At 40.0% G+C, this 20,167-nt stretch overlaps 1 long non-coding RNA gene across 3 annotated transcripts in view; it reads right to left on the bottom strand.

Annotated features, from left to right (window-relative positions):
• LOC148324211 (uncharacterized) overlaps window positions 1-19,190 on the bottom strand; it is a 145,786-nt gene extending 126,596 nt beyond the window's left edge. For all 3 annotated transcript variants that reach the window (XR_015846340.1, XR_015846338.1, XR_015846339.1), the window contains exon 1: window positions 19,088-19,190. This is a non-coding gene — a long non-coding RNA (uncharacterized LOC148324211). The remainder of the gene's footprint in view (window positions 1-19,087) is intronic.
• Between the last annotated feature and the right edge of the window lie 977 nt (window positions 19,191-20,167).

The following is a 20,167-nucleotide window of genomic DNA, read 5'->3' as shown; positions in this document are numbered from 1 at the left end:
TATTTCCAGGCTTTGCACTTCATCTTCCTCTCATCCGTCGTATGTGTTGTTATGTGAAAACTGGGTCAGATCCACGGCGAGCCCCTACTTCCAAATAAACAGACTAGTGATGGCTGTTTACCCAGAGTACAAGAGCCATTATGCACAAGGAAGTTAAACATCTGTGACAGGTAAAATAGCTGCAGACAAATCGTTGTTGCCCTTTCTTAAGGGATTGATTGGAAAAATGCTGATGTTTCTCTTAACTGTTACCAGCAGCATACACACCTCTGATTGCTTTTCAAAACGCATAGCAGAGGCATGTGTAAGAATTCAAAAATAAAATGTTTTCGTTCGTCTGCAATTAGTCCCCAAGAAACTGCAGTTGGCCTTGTCTGGGATGAATTTTTATCACACTGCTTGCAAGAATAACCTCTGTTATTAAGGACAACATCAGTACTGAATCTTTAACCACCTCTTAAGTTTAGGGCAGTATTATGCAGAAATTTAGCTGATGAGGCTGATTTGCAGTGTGCTCATAATGTACAGCGAGGCAAACTGTAATGAGTTTAAGGTCATACTGTGGAGACATTACAGCGTTAAAAAAAAATGTAGTCCGAAACTAACTTGAAGTGGAAGGCACCATAATGCGACTTGGAGTTTAATTGGAAGTGAAATGTTCTAGTAAACAGAACAATGCATTTATGGTCCTCTATGGACTGTATTTCATCAAAGCTGGCAAACAAGGCCAGAAAGGAACATCACACAATCAGGCAAAACTGAGTCATTGCCTAAGAAATGTTCTGTTTATGAACTCACATGTGTTTGGTCGAGATTATTTGGTGACGCAATGCGGTACATTTTGGTGGTGTGCAAAAAAGTTACAATATTATTAGGGAAATGACGTAAAAGAGATTTCTTTTCATGTATTGTCGACATCTTACCTGCGTTTGCATTTTGGCCACTAGTGGAACCTTAAGCATGGTTTACACCAAACAGTAGATGGCCATTGATTCCTAGTGACTTAAATCAAAAGAGGGAGATTGATTTAACAAAATGGCCTTAAACAAAAGATAGCATTGGTGTGCTTTTTGCAGGCAGTCCTTCATCCAGCATGGGACCATATTCACTGACTTGGGCGTGAGTTGAAAAATGGGTCACATAAATTACAGAGAAAAGTTTTCTTTGTTTTTCTAATCCAACAAATTAATTAATTGATTTTATCATCAAGAAATTTCTTGATGCAGTGTAATCAGTTGTTGATTAATCGTTTTAAGAAAATGAGCCAAAATGAAGAGCAACTTGCTTAGTAAAAATTGTCAATAACGCTCTAGATAACTAATATTTTTTGACAGAAATTAATGTTTATTATGTTGAGTTGTTGGTAAAAAGGATTATTGTTGACGTGAAATTGTAAAGTTCCTATACACGTATTTAAACAATGAATTTATTGAATATATTGTTTTCAGAAACATTCTGGAATGATTTAAGCGACAGAGGCACAAACAAACTAACTCGGGGCCAGAAGACTTATTACTTTTTGTTTTGAGTTGACAGAGAGCAGACAGAGAACAGCGTGGGCAGTCAAATTTTGGAATTGGATGTGAGTGTCGGTCGGCTGCTCCCAAGATGTTTGGATCACTTACATGTTGCCTGAGCTTTGATTTAGCTCATCATTGTGGCTCAGAGAATTTAGAGTAAAGTTGTTCACTGTCAAATCATAAAACATGACAGGGCGACCAACGAGAACGTAGATCTCATTTAGTTCTAAAGGAATGTTTGTCAGGAAGCAGCCGGTGGACCCAACACTGTTCATGTGTATCTGGGTCTCACATGTGTACCTTTCTGCGGGCTGCTCAAAGTACGAAACATGAGCACGCACCCACACAATATGTATGTGCATCAAAGCTCATGGTCCCTTCAGCTGTAAGAGTGCCAGGCAGTATTCAGCACCTGGATCAACAGGTCGCACAGCTACTCTTACACACCCCACTGATCTCCGTCCTCTTACACAGGCAGGAGTCCACCCAGCTGCTAACTTTCCCAAGACGTTGCATATACTATCATGCGGTGCTGAGCTACTGTAACCGAGCTCCAGTCATGTTTCACCACTTTCAGCAATCCCTGATCCGGTTCTTTAGTCTAGAGTTGTGTTATATCCGCCTTGTATTGTTTTACATTACGTTTCATGTTGTATAATGTACAGTGACAGCATGAACGTTGTTTCGGGGCGATCCTATTTCTGTGCGTAGGTTGTTGACAGATGCAAGGTGTCTTGTTGCAGAGTCCGTAATGAAAACCCCTGAGGAATGGCTTTGTTAATTTTGCCAGTAATATGTTAGAAAATACACTACAAAAAAAAAAAGATGTGGGGAATTACCATTGAGGTGTTTGTGTTCCTACATGGGCCTTAGTTCACTAATGTATTCCTGATGTTGGCCTACTAAAGATCTGGTCCACGGTGTACACTTAAGTGATCCCTGCCATAAATAATCACAATGTTGCACTATTTTACCTCAGTTTGTAGCATATTTGCTTTAGTTCATCCTGGAAGACAGTCATATCTCTGCCCCTTCGTCAACCTCCCAAGTGACCTATTGCGACTGAATTCTAACGTGCAACGTTGTTGGCAGCTTATCAAAAAGCAACTCTCTTCCTGCATCCCTCGCAGTATGCTCTGGGGTACGCACTGACTTCTTGAAAAATGTAACAGCTGCTCTGAAAGAGATACATGCTCGACATCATAATGATTTTGCTGTTGAATGTATGAACAGTGGCACATGCAACAATCTGTTGGGGATTAAGACAGAAAATTCCAAAGAACATAATGCACGTAAGTGGATCATAGTTACAATGATATCACACAGTGTCAGGTTAGGTAGCAACTCTGCCTAATGAATGTGGTCATCATTCTCCTGCTGCAGCTCCCAAAGAAACTTTGGCTACTTTGATCCAACCCACCGAGACACACAAGTCTTCAGCAGCCCTGTAATTCGAAAAGAAGTCTTCCAGATAAAGGACTTCATTAAAGCAATAAAGTATATGGGTGCTGAATGACTATGCTTTGAAGTGACATACTATGTGGCATCGATCAAAAGGTCCTTCGTATATAAGATTAGATAAATTGGCCATTTGAAAACGAATGAAAGCATTTTCTTTTAAAGCAGACTGTCTGAAAACTGCACACTTTTTTCTGTTCTCCACAGTACTGGGGAAAGGTATGTTCATTAGAGAGCATAAGGTCTTTACTTGCATATCAACGGAGCACCTAAAAATAGCCTCTTTGCCATCCTCCAGCTCTTGGAGGATCATAGTTAAAGGAGGCAGCTGAACGGGGCCATGCCCGGGCTCTGTGGACAGATGTTTGGGAGAACAGGTGGCTGGGCTAGTCCCCTGGATTTGCATTAGCTATGACACACACAGCAGACCTTGCCGACTTCAAAAGGCAGCAGCAGAACTGCTAATGATCTGCAGAGAGAGGAAAGAGGAGTGGCGAGACAGCAAGCTAGCTTCACAGGCGTCTCGCGGACCACCTCTCCAACTAGAAAACTTTTTAATGCTACTAAGTGTTTTCTAATGAGGTCGTACTTTCTGCTCTTGCCACAAGGGGCATTTCATACCACTGCCAATGAAAAATGCGGTTGATGAGACATAAGAAGCAAGAAATCAGAATCAAAGCATAACATAGCAAGATTACTTTTCTCTGTTAAAACATGGCATCCGTCCATTTTCTGACCTAATTCGGATCACAAGTGAGCTAGATCCTATCTCAACAGTTGTTGGACGAGAGGTAGTAGACACTGGACTGGTCGACAGATTTAGACAAACTGACAACTATTCACACTTAAATTCACTCATGAAGACAAGTTAGAGGGCCTTATTTTCATGAACAGGCACCTGTGCGCTCAGCATAATACTGGAGGATACTGGAGGAAATCCACATAAACACAGTGAGAAAATGCGAACACCACATAGGAAAGTCGGAGGCAACAATCGAATCCAATGTTCTACTTTGTGAAAATAAAAATATTAAACATGTTTAAAGATTGTGTTTCAGTTCAGACTTATGTGGGATTTCAAGTGACTGGGTACTTTTCCTCTCACATGTTTCTCTGTTGGGACTCATTTTGTGAAGGACAGTTCCACCATATTTAAATGCTTGCATGAGTATACTTAAAAGTAATTTGTGGATTTGTTGCTGAGCATATAGTAATTTGAGTATCTTTGTTGTTAATATGATTTTTTTCAAGATTGATAATCTACTTGCAGTGTAAAAAGAAATTGCAATAAATTACCCCAAATTGCACTGAGTTGCCTCAGAAGAATCATAAGCAGTTCGCAGGTGCCCATGCCTTTGACATGGTTTGATCAAAAAAAAAAAAAATTCACACCATTCATCCAGCTTCACAAAATGTGGCCTGTTTAGACGAGTCATTCATATCTCATGAAAATGAGCAACTGTCCACACTCTACCCGCACCCACATTGTAGACCAATATCCAGTACTGTTTTGGTTACCACAACAACCGTGAGTGGAATTGACTGGCTGAAGCAGAGCCCCCGAAACATTTGTAAAGAAAGTAAAAAGACTTGTGGAGGCAACCCTTCAAATGTTACACTTCAAGCACTTGTCATTTATTGAGCTGATCTGTGCATGAGCTTCATGCAGGAGATACCAAAAATAAACCTTTAGTGATCATTTTCTGACACAGTCGGTAAACACCGGAGATGACAGGCCCATATCCGGGACTTTTTCCCTCTTAGTTATTGTGACATCATCAGAGAGGGCTTGGTCCCACATAACGCTGCACTTCACGCTTCCATCTTGGAGATCTCGCAGTGTCCTTATGTGAGAGGAAGCCCTCTGAGAATTGGGACAGTCCTTTGTTCTTGTGAGCAGGCACGACTCAGGCCTAAGGGGTAAAACAAGCACTAAGAGGTAATATTGGGTTAGATTTTTTTCCAATTGTGGTTTGTATTCTGCTTGTAAAGTTCACTGCCAAATATCAACTAATAATAAATGCGAACTAATATCAAACAATTTATTCCATAAATTAAAGCTACTGCACAAACGCTAAACGTAAATATGATCCCCTAATTTCTGTTCTCGGGTGGTACTGAGGTAAACTGACCTCACTCAGCAGGGGTGCTTTGACTACATCTTGATTTTATTAGACCACATCTCCAAAGCCTTGTGAGATTTCCTCTTCTTTGTGCGACATTCAAAAAAACATCCAAAAATACTATTATTGCTCCATTTTTCCACCAATGTGTGCCGGGTTACCCTCCTCCTTTTATGCGTCCCTGTTTTTCCTTCCTCCATCCTCTTACTGGAGACATGCCATCACCTGGTGGGAAGCCGATCATGACCTCCGCCAAACCAAAACCCCGCCACACGTATGCGTGCACACGCACACGCGCATGCATTGATTCTTTTGTAATTAATTGATCAGAATTATTGGAAGAGTTTATCCATAGGGGAAGTTTGAACCAAGAGAAAATTAATTTACATTATTTCCAAAGGGAACGTGTATATTTGAAAGGAGAAAAAAATGGCGTTGACATATGTACAAGTTTTGAAATTCCACCGGACTTATTTGAGTCCACTCATATGAACTGTGCTTGCCCACAAGCATCTTGAACGACCTTGCAGTCCTGCTATTCAAGCGTGTCGTATAAGAAATTACATATAGCCACAAGGTGGCCCTAGTAATGTTGGCCTTTCTAAATGGTCACATTTTGGCCCCGGCGGTCTTTCCATCTGTGTGTTTTCCATAATTGGAACATTGTCTCAAGGCTTTCAGTTTAAAAGGACCCTCAGACATAATCTTCACCATCTTGACAAAATCCAAACATAGTCAAGCCTCTCCTGAGAACCCGCCAAGTCCAGTTTTTCCTCTTTAATAACAGATTTTATTAAAGCAGGGTGAAAACAATTAGGAGTGTGTGAGCTCTGTGTCTTCAATGCAGCTTTTTATTGAATAAGCGTCCCTCTGTCCGCTGGAGGTGGGCCCATATAAGTGACACAAGTAGTCGTGCCTGATGGTTAAATGGTGCGGACGCCTGAAGGGATTGCAGGAGTAATTTGATTATGGGTAATATGCGCCAAACCTCCCCCAAATCTTCTGTCCAATTCCTTCCCACTGATGGGTGTACTATTGGATATAAACTCCTAGGTGCAAAGGGCTGTCCAAATGTTTTATCCCGAAAGAGAAATAACAACGATCAATGCAATCACAGTGGATTATCTGCTTGATTGTGTATCACATGACGGGCTATGTTATTATTCACTCTTCAGACGTGTTCAGATGTACTTGATTACAATTTGAAGTATTGTATTTCAAAACAGTCAACCTCTATTTATTGTTTTTTCCCACCCCCCTGCCTTGGTGTGGCACAGATGCGTTCACTGGAACTTTCCCTCTCAGTGGGAGTCACTGGAGTTTTCCCTGTTACTTCAGCTCGCCTTCTGAAAGGCTCAAAACCACAAGCTTGCTGCCAAAGACCAACTCAAACATTCTTGGCCATACACAATTGAGCTCTGTGGTATAATATAAACATAAAAACAGTACAGTAATAGACAGTAAGTGCGGACTCGTGACAGTGGTATATTTATACATTTTGTGATGCTACACGTGCAACTGTGTGTCTCTTCCTCAAAGATATTTCATTACTAGTATTGTATTGTTGGGTCTATTTTCCATTGATGCATCTTCAACACATTAAGCGTGCCCACCTGTAAGATCAGATCACTAACTGCAGGCGTGGGCAAACTACGGCCCGGGGGCCACATGCGTTTAAATGTTTTAATCCGGCCCGCCAAACTTGAAAAAAATTACATGAATAAACCTTGTTAATGTTTTTTCCATATACTTTGGCGTTTCAAATACATATATATTGTTGTAATGCTTTTGTTCAATTTCATTTAAAATTAAATGTATTTTTTTTTCTCCGATGAGGTGAAGTTACCAAAACACTCCATCCATCTGCTTCAGGTCCGGCCCCTCTGTCAAATTTTAGAACCCATTGTGGCCCGCCAATCCACAAGTTTGCCCACCCCTGCATAAGTACAAGATAATGGCATACAATACAAGTACTGCACATTCTGGCTTGACAATTAAAAGAAATAGCAATAGTATTTAGAGTTGAAACAATAGTGTCCATCATTTTTTTGGGGGCGTATGTTAGTTGAGATCACATGTCAAAATTGCTCAATCAACATGTGTCGTAAATATGTTTGACAAATTTAGTTCACAGCAATTAGCAAACACGACGGAATAGTGAACCTCAACTTGTTTAACTTGACATTTGCCAACACAATGTTGATTTATGGTGCGGAAACTAAGGGGCCATTTGGACAAGACTGTTTTTAATGGCTGCTATTGTTCCCCGCGTCAAACCCCAAATCAGCTGGGATTGGCAAAATGGCTGGATATTACTAATGGAATAATAGATATTCACCAAATAAGGCCATTTGTTTCTATTCATACTATTTTGGATTTCAGCTATGACATGATCAGCGACCCTCACGACGACGTCATTGTCGTTCAACTCACATTCTATTGTAGTTTGTTTTGCACACCACATGTAGAACCAAATGACGCACATCCAGGTATGCAGGGAGATTGAGAGAGTTTCGCAAGAGTGCTGCACCTCCTTTTAACTGTAAAGGAGGCATATTCATCACAGTTATCTCCAGCCATTTTCGATCCAACTATCCACCTTAGGGTCGCTGGCGAGCTGAAGCGTAGCCCAGATGACACAGGGGTACACCCTGGACTGGTTTCCAGCCAATCACAGGACGCATACGGATAAACAACCATTCACACTCATGTTCACATTTGGAGTCTTTAGTTAACCTCACATGCATTTTTTTGGGAACATGGGATGAAGCCCAAGTGAGCAGAGAGTGCAAACTCCAGACAGGGAGACCGCTGTGAGGCAATGCACACCAAACACTTGGTCATCACAGTAATATATTGGAAATAAATTACTTTCTTTGCAATCAATTCGATCATACAGTTGCACTTTTTTGAGACACACATTTGCAATGAGGAACATTTCAAATAACCAAAGGCTGAAAGAAATGCTTTTATCCACATATTTTGAAAATAAAGCTGGGGGAGTTACATTCCCAATTGTTGGAAAAATATCCAAGAAAATCCTGATATCCTTCCATAATCCAAATATGAAAACATGAAGATAAGAAACACTAAAAGATTTTGGCTCAGCCACAGTTTCCATTCATTTGATTTATTTGTGTAGGCGTGCAAGCATACGCATCACAGTTTCAACTTTACTAAAACCAGATTTCGGATGTTTTTCTCATCCTTGTGCAAACAGTTGGCCAACTAATTGATAGTCTAAATTTATACTTTTGAACCAAAGGAAAACAAGGTTTTGAAGTCATAAGTGTGATGAAATGAGAGAAGGAGGAAAAATGTAAAGACCAAAATATCTCTACATACACAACTATGATCATTTTATGGTTTCCTTCTAAACATTGAAACAACAAACAAAGCAGAAGATGACATGCAATGCTTTTAAGTCACACATGAATTGATCTAAATAGAAAATGAAAGTCTTGTAGCTGATAGCGAGTTTGCTGCCTTTGAGAAAATATCTATCAGAAATGAATGGAATGAATAGAGAATCCCATTGTGCGGGCTTGAGGGGGATGAGTTCCAAATGGTGGGAACAGAGATGGACGGTGACATATGTGCCAATAGGGGACCTCACCAGGTAGGTGGGTACAGTTTACGGACGACTTCATGAGTTAGGAGGAAGATTTTGAAACTATGCAGTATTCACCGAAATGTCAGACTCCAAACGACATACTGTGGGCATGAAAAAGACATTTTCACAAAAGCCCACCCTGTCATTCAATCATTACATTGATATTTTTACACTGAAATCAGCCCAAGTTTATTTAGCCACTCAGTGTTTTGAATTTGAATGAATACTCCTATACCATCATTATAAATGTAAAGTTATGTTGCAATTTGTCAAACTTTGCAGTGCTTGGGGCAATCAAAAAAATGGGCCAATGCTTGGCTAATTGCCCCATCATGTTTCTAAAGCAATCAAGTGCTGAGCAAGCGAGAATAACCTACATCCACCAAAGCCGAGCTCCACACATGCCTGTTTTACTTTGTCCTAGATACTTTCTGGCTCGATTAGTATTAAAGAAGAATCATTTTTTTCATGCGACTTGACGAAAATGATCTGCCATTGCAATGGAGTACAAAAAATGTGAGCGTGCACATATCATGTGGGTTGGTCTTTTGTCTCTGCTTTGATCAAAACAGAAGTATGTCTTGATGCAAGTAAACTGTTCTCAATGGGAAACAGGTGACCTGCAAAATGGCAAGGTGCTTTCAAAACCACTTCTCACTTTACTTAGCGAGACGTCTCAGGAAAGAGCGCGGCATCTACGGGGTGCCTTATTTTTTGTTTGCGCAACAAATGGCCCTATTCGGGGTGAGAGGTCAAAGCGATAATCACGTGCATAAACACAACTCTCTTAAGCAGCACTTTTGAAGTCCTGCTGCTTGACCTATATGTTTCTGGCAGGAAAATGTTAGCTATGCGTACACAGAGACTACATCAACATTATTTGCAACAAGATATCCGGACATTCCTGCAGTATACATTAAATATGTATATATATCTATATATTTTTTTTTTAACAATACTGGTGTCCAACTGTCAACCAAATCGGTAGTGTGGAGTTATATATTATCAACTCCGACAATCCCTGATATTTGGAATTTGAATGCAAGACATGTAAGAAAATATAGATTTTCAAGAGCACTTGTATATCATGCGAAACTGTCTGCACTGGTGGCACTGAGACAAGAAATTGCAAATGCCTGTGCAGCAATCCCATTGGACACTTTGGCCAACATTACCTAAGCAGTAGTTTGCCATACACATACTCTTACTGTCTGGAAACTAATGGCTACCAAATTGAGCCCTTCTTGTAAATGTAAAGGCCAAAGGTCACTTGGATTAATCTCATGGTCTGAACATTTTTTTTTTATCAATGTAATTATATTTATGTATATTTTTCCTTTACTGATGTTTGTATACATTTTTTTGGTGGCTGACATATATACATAATGTATACACATCCTCACAGTCACAGTATACACCGCATAAAAGGCAAAATGCGAGTCAGACTGCTCCAACACAACTGTTGTTTATTGTTACTTGTCTGTTAAAAAAAAAAAAAAAAAAAGCTGACATGCTCCAATACAGTCTCACACATGTGCAAGCATGAACACTTTCGTGCGGAGAATTAAACACATACGCTCTAATTAATAACTCCTCTGCCTTCTGAGTGTGTGTGGCAAATACACCGTAATCCCTTGGCACTTGGCTCACAGTAATCAGCGCACAGGAAAGACTGCCTTTGAAACATTAATTAGCATCAATGATTTTTTTTTTTTAGTCCTCAGACTCCGACAGCAAATAGCCTCAAAACAAAGTAACTTTTTCAATGGAACATGACAAGTATTATACAATATTTGTTAGTGTCCCTGCCCATGCATGATCTGATAATTTGGTGGTGATATTTAACTGTGACAATATGAGAGTTGGTATGAGGCATACGGTGTTGATTTGTAATCATCAAAAGAACTGTCGTAAACCATATAAAATAGAATTAATTGAAAAGGCATTCAAACATCAAAAACATCAATATGCGAGTCAGCCATTAAAGCCCAAATTATAGCAAAGTAGAACGGGCTGAAAGAACATTATGTTGACACTGCGACCCTAATTATTTTAGCCCTCTAATCTTTCAGTTTTGATTTTATTATTATTAAGTACAACGGCTACAGCTAGTGCGTAATTGCATCATTCACTTTAATAAAGATCATCACATGCTGGGTCAAAACCAAATTGCATGTGAATTCATTTCAATTTATCGGTCAGAATGTCAGGTTAATACTAGAAAATGTTCCATGAAGTGCTCTGGAATGATATCAGTCAAAATGCGGGGAAACCTACAATCTAATTTCCCCATGGAAAATATTGTACATTGAAATACTCTGCTCCCCGGTTTAAAATTGAAACCTTTATTAGTGGAGAGTAATTTTAAGAAATGTAATTTTTTAAAAACTTTCTTACGATACAATTGCAATCAGCAAGATAGGTTAAACACTAATTGATGAAACTATAACGATCAAAATCCATCTATCCGTTTAGCCTAATTTGGATGGACTTTCAATCACGGGTCACTTTTTTATCTTATTGCTACGCCTCATGAGCCTTTGCACGAATTGGAGGAGCGACTTCTAGTTTCTAATTGGAAACAGTGTTTTGTTTACGTGCTATTTGGTTGTGTGAGCCTACTTTCTGTGACAGTTACGCACTTAATGTAAGAATGCTAGTTCTAGCAGTTTAAAAGCAATAACATTTCAATCCTGTTTCTACTAACGTAGCAGGATCGGAAGATGAGATCAAAATGTGGCCAGCGACAAATTTTGATGCTCTCTGAACTCTGTCAATTCAGACGGTGAGGCAATGAACAAACTCAAAAGCTCGGACGTGCATCAGTATCTGCACAGTAATTTATCTTAAAACAGACATAGGAACCAGCTAAACCCATTAATTTTATATCAACCTCCTTGGTCCAAAAAAAAAAACCTGATACATAAGAGAAGCAACAATAATAATGCAGATTAAGATTAAAATATTGAATCCTTTAACAATTTATTATTTATGTGCTGAAATTATAATTATGACAAATCAGCCGTCCATCCGTGCGTCACAACTATTAAGAGACAAAAAAATATATGTTGTTGCCTGACTGATTATGTCAACTATTCACATGCAAATCATATCTGATCATATTTATTTTTCTTTATTTGATATTTAATTACATTAATTGATGTTAAAGTAAATTATTTGTTATATTGCACTGCAGAGAGGAGCTCTCCAATCTCGTTGTACAGTGAGTACAATGACAATAACGGGCATTCTGGTTCTGATTCTTATTCTGTGTGATTCTTCTCTCAAACTTTAAGTGGCACCTGGAGAATCTTCGCTGGTTTGTTGTAATGCAAACACGAAGTTGCATTTTCGCTTTTTGTCCACAAATTGAAAGAAGCGCACATACAATATTTAGGTGGTCTTTTCAATTGTGATTTTCAATCCCAATGATATGGGAACTGTAACAATTATCACAACAACTTCTCTCCTCATCGGGGTGCTTGTAAAATAAACAGCTCTTGAAGCCACGGAATGAACTCCTTCTGTTTTTTTTTTTTTAATACGACTACCAACAAGTTCCCAGGCTGTGTGAGACATTTTCAAATGCTACGGGGTCGTATGACAATTAAGAAAATAAATCAAAAGAACGTTCAAATAAACCGCTCTGGCTGTCATCGGGCTACTTCCCGTGTCCTAAAGGGAATCGCTACCACAATCGTTTCTCCATGAGAGCCCTCAGGAATTAGGCAACAAAGAGCAACCATTCACAAATTGGGGTTTTCAATTAAAGTAACATGTTATCAAAATGTGGGAGGAAGCTGGACTCTGTAAAGAAATCCCACACAGGCATGTTTAGAACATGCAAACTGCACACCTGAGGGCCAAAGCCAAGAGTCAAACCCTGAACCTCAAAACTGCCAAGCAGACACCCACTCACCATGCTGCATGAAAAATTTACTGTAGAGAAAAAACTGTTGAATTTACTTAATTTTATTTCATCAAGGAATTCAATGAAATAAAATAATCTAAATGGAGATGTGTTTTTTATTATTATTTTATTATCTTTTAAAAAAAATCTGGATCCAGATTTAATTTTGTGAAACCACTTGATGAAATCAAATTGATTAAATTCAACACATTTTTTTCTGATTATTACACAAGTTCAACTTAACATTCTACAACTATAAGCAGCCAAGTTTATTATTATTGCTCAATCTCCATTTTACAAAGCAATGCAAATGGGTGAATGAATATGCCGTTTTTGGGGTCTCCTGAAAAGTGACTACTTTGGAGCTACAAGGTTGTGGCCCGACTACAGCTAAATTCATCCACACTTGGCATTTGTCACATATATCTTGGAATACATTTTGGATGGGGCTATTTGTTTCTTAATTATCTGGTGAACATATCTTAACCCTGGAATCAAGGTGACCAAAGTGACCATAATCGGAGTGGGTGAAGAAAGCATCACGACTCGACAGAACCAAATCCCGACTCCTGGCAAAGCCTTAAAGGGACGGAAGAACGAGGAATTAGGAAGATTTTCTGTCTTCCAAGTACACACTCCCCAAGCCAAATTATTGCTCTTTTTTCATGTGTTCCTTTTGTTTTGCTTTCTTTCCCTTTACTCTGGTGCTTATAATTTTTCTCTCCCTCTCCCTCACAGAGCATGATTGCATCCATATGGTCTCCCGGGATAGATGGGGTCAACACCCTACTTACTCACGCCACAGCGAGGCACTGACACTTGTGAGAAAGCCCTTATACAGGCACACACGCACGCGCACACATGCACGGACAGACAGACACATAATGCATTACCACTGTGATTGCCTCCATGCGGCAGACCCACAGTGTGCAACCTCAGAGGATGGGCAATAGGATTATCATGCCAATGGTTAAATAAATGCATCATGAACACATGCAGTTTGTTCCTCTGTAGTAATCCACCTCCTTCATTTACGGTTGGCCCCCGAGAAGATCTGGCACCAATTAAGTGGCGCTCACAAGAACGGGTCTTGATGGGGCCCTATGGAGCCTTCTGCCTTCAATCCACTCTTTTGTTCAGCGAGGCCCGGCGAGGTCATAAATATGAACCTGAAGACAGCGCGCAAATTGCAGTCACACTTGTGAGTGAAGGGGATCAAGGCCAGGAGACAGCAGAGGAATTAGACTGCCCTCCATCAGTGTTCCACATCCTTCCCTTTTTCCATCTTGCACGCAACACAAAATAGTCCGCAAACACACACACAATAATATGCGCAACCACACAGTTGTGGCCGTTTGCCTTGCGCGAGGAGCAAAAGAGGAGATAAATGAGCCAACAACTGAACACGCAAAGGCACACAATCGAGTGTGGATGTTTTTTAGCCACCAATGAAACATCCTAACAGCCGCAGCAAAGACAAACCACTCGGGCCCTTCACTGCTCACATTTATCGCAGTCTTCATCTTTATTCCTCTGGTCCTCCCTCCGAGCTCACCCACAGTCGGGGCTGTCTCCACAAACACACACACACAATATATATAATTGAAGGACATCGATAAAGTCTACTATAATGAACTCCTCCTCCCCAGGACCTTGCAAGTGACCTCTGGGCATCTGATTTCCACCGCCACATCTCCTATCACATCTCAGCTGTCACTCATAAATTATGACAATATAACAATAGACGATGCAATCGGCGCAGACCTCCACTGGCACCGCTTGTATGCTGCCTCCCAGTCATGTACTGTATACAGATGGCACATAAGTCAACTCGCACTGATTGTCACTAACATGTCGGCCACTTTATGGAGGTCTTGCCTTTTCGCTCTCTGCTTAGCTACTTGGAACAGCACAGACAGAGTAGTGGTCCATAAAAGGCAGCATGCTGATGCACTCAATACATCTACATCAGTAGGTGCATTATACTCGCAATAAGATGCATCTACGCCCTTTCTTGTAGCAAAATAATCATAATATCAGAAACAGCACTCAGGAGAACGCAATACATTTAGTCACCAATGCAAAGTATGAACAAATCAATCATGCAATTCTTGTCAAAGGAAGTATTTTAAATTTGACAAGCGCTGGATTTTTTGACATGTGTTAGGTATTCAACTCAAACTACACATTTATCCCTTCAATGTGGGCCAGACGAAGGCAATCAGAAGCGGGCTGAGTTGTCGCGGGACAATTCACGGCTGCCTCAACGTGGCCTGAGGATCTGACAGTTCCTGATGAGATTACCACCGCACTCATCCAAACTGACTGTAATTTTCTTCTCTTACACAGGAATAAGGTGGTCGTCAGGGAACCCGTTTACATCATGTGGATGGCATCAAACTGGCTGAGTCATCACCCCCGCGTACAAACATGCAAGACACAGAGTGAAAATGAAAATGCCAGAGACGGACAAAAACACAATTCCATTGGTGCTTAATTGGTCTGTTTTTGAAGTTTCCTGTAATTTGTCATTTGCCCGTAAACCGGGCGTCCATCCATGATGGGTAAAAAAGATTTCCCATCATTAATGATGGAATGCCCACCTCTGTCACTTACGATGTTCATTTTTTGATACCTATAATGTGAACTTTTCTCTAGCACCATGCTGCCGCATTTTTTATGACCTTGAGTAAAACTATATTTTTAAATTCCGATTTCCAAACAATTCAGCTTGCGAACAGCCTTTTGGTACCCGTTTTGATTTTACCTTGGAGACTTCCCGTACAGTGGTGGCATGAGATTCGAGTGACCAGGCGATTTTTGCTTTGACATGAATCATGATTTAGAACCTTTGATCAACCTAACATGCGAGTATTTCAAATAATATTGATGTGGGAGGAAGTCGGAATACCTGCAGAAAACCAAAGCAAGCACAAGAAAAAATATGCAGAACTCCACACAGGAAGGTCTAAACCAAGATTGGAAAACAGATCATCTTGACTTTGAGCCAGACGTAACCACTCATTGTGCTGCAACATTATATATCACATATGATGTATTGATCTGCAACGTGCATAAGCATATGTGAAGCTTTAGACTGGTACCACTGATTAATGAAGACTCAGTTGCACAATCCACAAAAAGGAAAAGCATTTCATATGTGGCAGGAGTGGTTTGCACAAGAGACCGGAAGGTGGAACATCTTTTAACCAACAGCAATTCCGGATCCCGCAACTTGTTCAACTCACCAACTATGGTCACAAGATCACAGTGGGGGGGGGGGATTAGCACGTCATCCCTTTTGACCAATTATGCGGGACGTATGAGAGAAAAAGCCCTTGAACTTGCAAAAACCATCGACTTAGCAGGGAAACTTTGATTAGTCAACGATGACCACAACAAAGACGACCACAGGGGCTGTTGCCGTCATCTTTCACATGCCGAGTGAGTCCGATGACACTCTGATCACAGGGACTTGGGATTTTAACATCAACTACACAATTAGGTGCGACTACTGGGATAAGATTCAGAAAGATTAGAAATCAAATGCAGCACTTTTAGCTACATGCTTATCTTTTATCATGGATGGTTATACGTTAAGATAATGAAATAGGTATCAAAACTCGGATTCTTATCAGCAACATTTGCCAGACGTTTCATTGTCAACCACTCAACACTAGATTACATGAAAGTGGTAATATTATGTTACACATAATTATGTTGGTGGCCTTCCGCACATATTCTTTAATGTCTCTGACTCAAACTGCTCTTTTAATAATGTCAACAATATTAAGGCACAAATGTATTTCTTTTTTGTGGAAAAGGTTGCCAGCATTGTGTTTAGGTTAATTTCTTTAAATAAGCAAAACCGGAAAATAAATAAATGTATTTTTTTTTTCAATCTTCGAATTTTTGGGCAAAAAACAATCTTGGACAGCAAACACTTGCTCGGAGAGTATGAACTATACGTTTTGATATATATTTGCAACAGCTTGTACAGCACAATCAACACATCAAAGATTATCTGAACCCTTTATCATCTAATTGGTCCATCTCTGGTTTATTTTATTTTTTTTGGTTTCTAAATTTTTATGACAGCGCTGATGGCTTTAAAAATTTATCCGATTTGAGGAAGAGTGGTGGAAAGTTTTGTCATTGACAAAAAAGTCTAAAGGTGGGAACTAAGAGAGGGAAAGATTGGCATTTTATTGCATATTTATCTCTTTGTGGTGGGTAATACGTTCTTCCTGGTGTTTGGCAGTTGGTTTATCACAATGTGTGTGACAGGCGGAGGTGACAAACTGACCAAGTGAGGGAACGTTTGCTGTTTCATCCAACAGATCAAATTATACTTAATCCCCTCACATTCCATAAGTAAGACCTTGTGTTTTAAATACAGATGTGGAAAAATGAAATTTGGCTGCTTCTGTAGGAGGGATATACAGTTTGAGGTTTGGACAAAACATGAAACAGGAAGTACTGTCACGGTGAAAGCTGCATGATAAATGGTGAAGTGGTAATATTCCCATATGCGAATCGCTCACCATTTCAATTTGCAGGAAGATGAAAGCGAAGGCTAAAGTGCCGTTCTGTTTATTGTTTCATCACCGACTCATGTTCTATTAGCAGTGACTTCAACTTCCACAGTGTGACATTATACGTGAAGGGTAGATCTGATCCCAATCTTACTTTTTTTCTTTACATCAACAGTATCAAATAATGAGAAGAGGATGGGTTAAATCGAACAAAAACCCGAGCCAAATTCTAAAAGAGGGAAAGTGATATACTGAAGGTTAGTGGTTAGTGCAGGATAATATAAAAATGATGAAGTCATATATTAAGTGTTTTGAATATACAATGCGGCTGTGTTTATACGGAGCATTTGACTTACAACATTGCCTTCTCAAATTATACATGCAGCCATCCGTCCAGGTGCTAAACCACTTGTCCCGTGCGGTGATGAGGGCGGGGCTGACACTGAGCAAAAGGTGGCGTCCCACCTAATAGATCACCAGTCAATCACAAGGACTGAGGCTTTAAAAGTAATGGGCTTTCCTTGTCCAGTATATACTTCCACTCTGAAGAGACATTCACTCACATTCATGCCAACTAAGCACAAATGAATCTGATGAAAACCAAACCACGCTGCTGATGTTCCCAAGGGGAAAGTGGAACGTCACACACCAATGCGACTCGGGTTACCCGGTAACCTAATCCACAAAAAGTGGGGAGGTAGTGAGACTCCCACAGAGTGAGAGACACTGTGTGCAACGGCACACCATCAGACAGGCCCGCATCAACGACTTTATCTCCAAATAAGTGTCAATATTTACGTCAAATAGCAGATGCTAGCAGATGGACACGATCGTTCTTGACCACCCTGCCGATGTCACATAATATCTGCTAAAAGGAAGTTCAAGGAAATGCATTTAAATATGCATCAATCCATCATGATTATTGGCATGGGAAGGCTAAAGAGGTAACTTAAGTAATGCCACCGATCAAAACGAATTTAATCAAGACATGACATGTTGCAGGCGAATTAGTAGGATATAATAAATAGTCCACAATTACGCATACAATCGACTGAGTACTTGGTGGACTTTGATTCACATCAGATTTGTTCTGCCAGCAGTGATGTAAATTTGTATTTGATTTGGACTTAAGAGTCCATTAATGCAATAGTAAAGTCATAATTACAGGAAATATGATATGTTTAACATGAAAAAACAAAAACAATAATTACAAGGGATGTGCGCCTGTTCTTACTGCCCAAACCAGTTCATTGCGCATCGTTTGTAACGTTGAAACCTCGTACAGTGCGTCACTACAGTTGTAAATAGAGAACATTTACGATGTCGATTCAATATCCTCTCAGCAGTTGTTTAGTTGTTTACAATTTACATCCGAAAATATGTGGGTGCGATTCCAAGTTGCTTTAAAGCACTATCCTGCCTTCCTTAAGTTCCCTGAACACGAATGCAGTAAGCTCAACACCTTCCGCTCATCAAGACTCTGGACACCAGCTTGACCAGTCGACTCCAGGTTTATTGACAATTGAAAGGGTGAAACTGACAATCACAAAATACATTGTGTAATCAGCAATATGAAACAAATGGATAACTTAATTAAAAGACAATTATAGCATTTGTTATCAAATGTGAAATCTAAATCAGTCTAAATTTCTGCGCTTCAAATTAGTGTATATTTATTGTAAACAATAAACATCCTTGAACTTGACACACCGTTATATTTTACACGGCAAGAATCATGACACAGAATGGCCACTAGAGGGCGATGTTAAACAACAAATGAACTGCAAGCAAGCAACCTAACTGCTAGACAGTATGACGCCTATTGCGCACTTTAAGCAGATCGACTCACGTCTTATAACACGCACGTTTCACTACTAAATTGAGATATAATGAAACTGCTAAACTTAAAGGAAAAGAAGAAGACATACCGACGATGCCACGGCTGCACAAGATGTAGCAAGTTGTTTGGAATGACCCACAGAACTGGCGGAAAGAAACGAGGCAACGTTCGCACGACGGCACGACTTCCGGGATTTTTAACCATGTGACTGACTACGTTGCTCTTAAAGGCGTCAGCATACTTTACAGAACCAAATAAGTAAAGTTAGAGAGAGTACCAGACTATAAACAGGAATTCTGAATAAGAGGAGATCATCTGCCTAGCAGAGGCAGGACAAGCACGTTGAACTTATTACTGACACATGTGTAGTAATTGGAATACAGCACTGGTGCTCGCTAATACTTCAATACAAGCCTTGTAAAATGAACAAGAAGAGTTGACACGTAGTGAAAAAGAAAAAAAACGTGCATCTTTGAGTTCAAGTTTCAAGAGGCACTCATCATCAGGGGAGCTATTTGCTAAAACAAGCAGGGAGATGAACTAAAACTTAAAGGCACGTCGACATTAAATGAGGTACGCATGAGAATGTGAGCGAGGAAGATGAAGAGAGAGAAGTTCAGAATGTAGCAGATAAAATCGCTTTTAAACATGAATCAGATTCGTCTAATCCCAAAGCACGAAAAAGCATCTTCATCATTTCTCACTTTTATTGTGTATATGTTTATATTGTTTGAAAGAAGGTGGATGAGACGCTAGGAGAAGGAAGACCGTAGAGTGAATGGGGCCAAGTCTGGGTAATGATGATCGCCTGAGCCTCAGGAGAACAAACAACATCATAAAATCGAGCTCTCAGTCTGTGAACCCGGGCCTTTGTTATCTTTCTGATTAAGTGACCCCATTTAACCTTCTCATAATATTTGATAAGGTGAGAAGAGGTCAAACAATATGCGGCAGCTGAACCACACAGCCAAGGAATGAAATATCTACATTCTCAGGTCTGTTTCACTCACCAAAGCCTCCAACATATATGAGGCAGAAGAAGTGTTCCCCTACATCTATGGTGAATAAAAATTGGGAGAATGAGAATATGGTGTGAGTGTCCCTTTGGCAGTAAAGTTTAGACAGGGTTGAGTTCAAGACTTTTGAGTCTTCCACATCATGCATGACC

This window comes from Idiotropiscis lumnitzeri, chromosome 13 (assembly GCF_059441095.1).
Source record: "Idiotropiscis lumnitzeri isolate Australia: NSW breed Sydney's pygmy pipehorse chromosome 13, RoL_Ilum_1.0, whole genome shotgun sequence".
Lineage (NCBI taxonomy): Eukaryota > Metazoa > Chordata > Actinopteri > Syngnathiformes > Syngnathidae > Idiotropiscis > Idiotropiscis lumnitzeri.
Note: the sequence above shows the minus strand (reverse complement) of the source record. Positions and strands in the feature narration are given on the sequence as shown.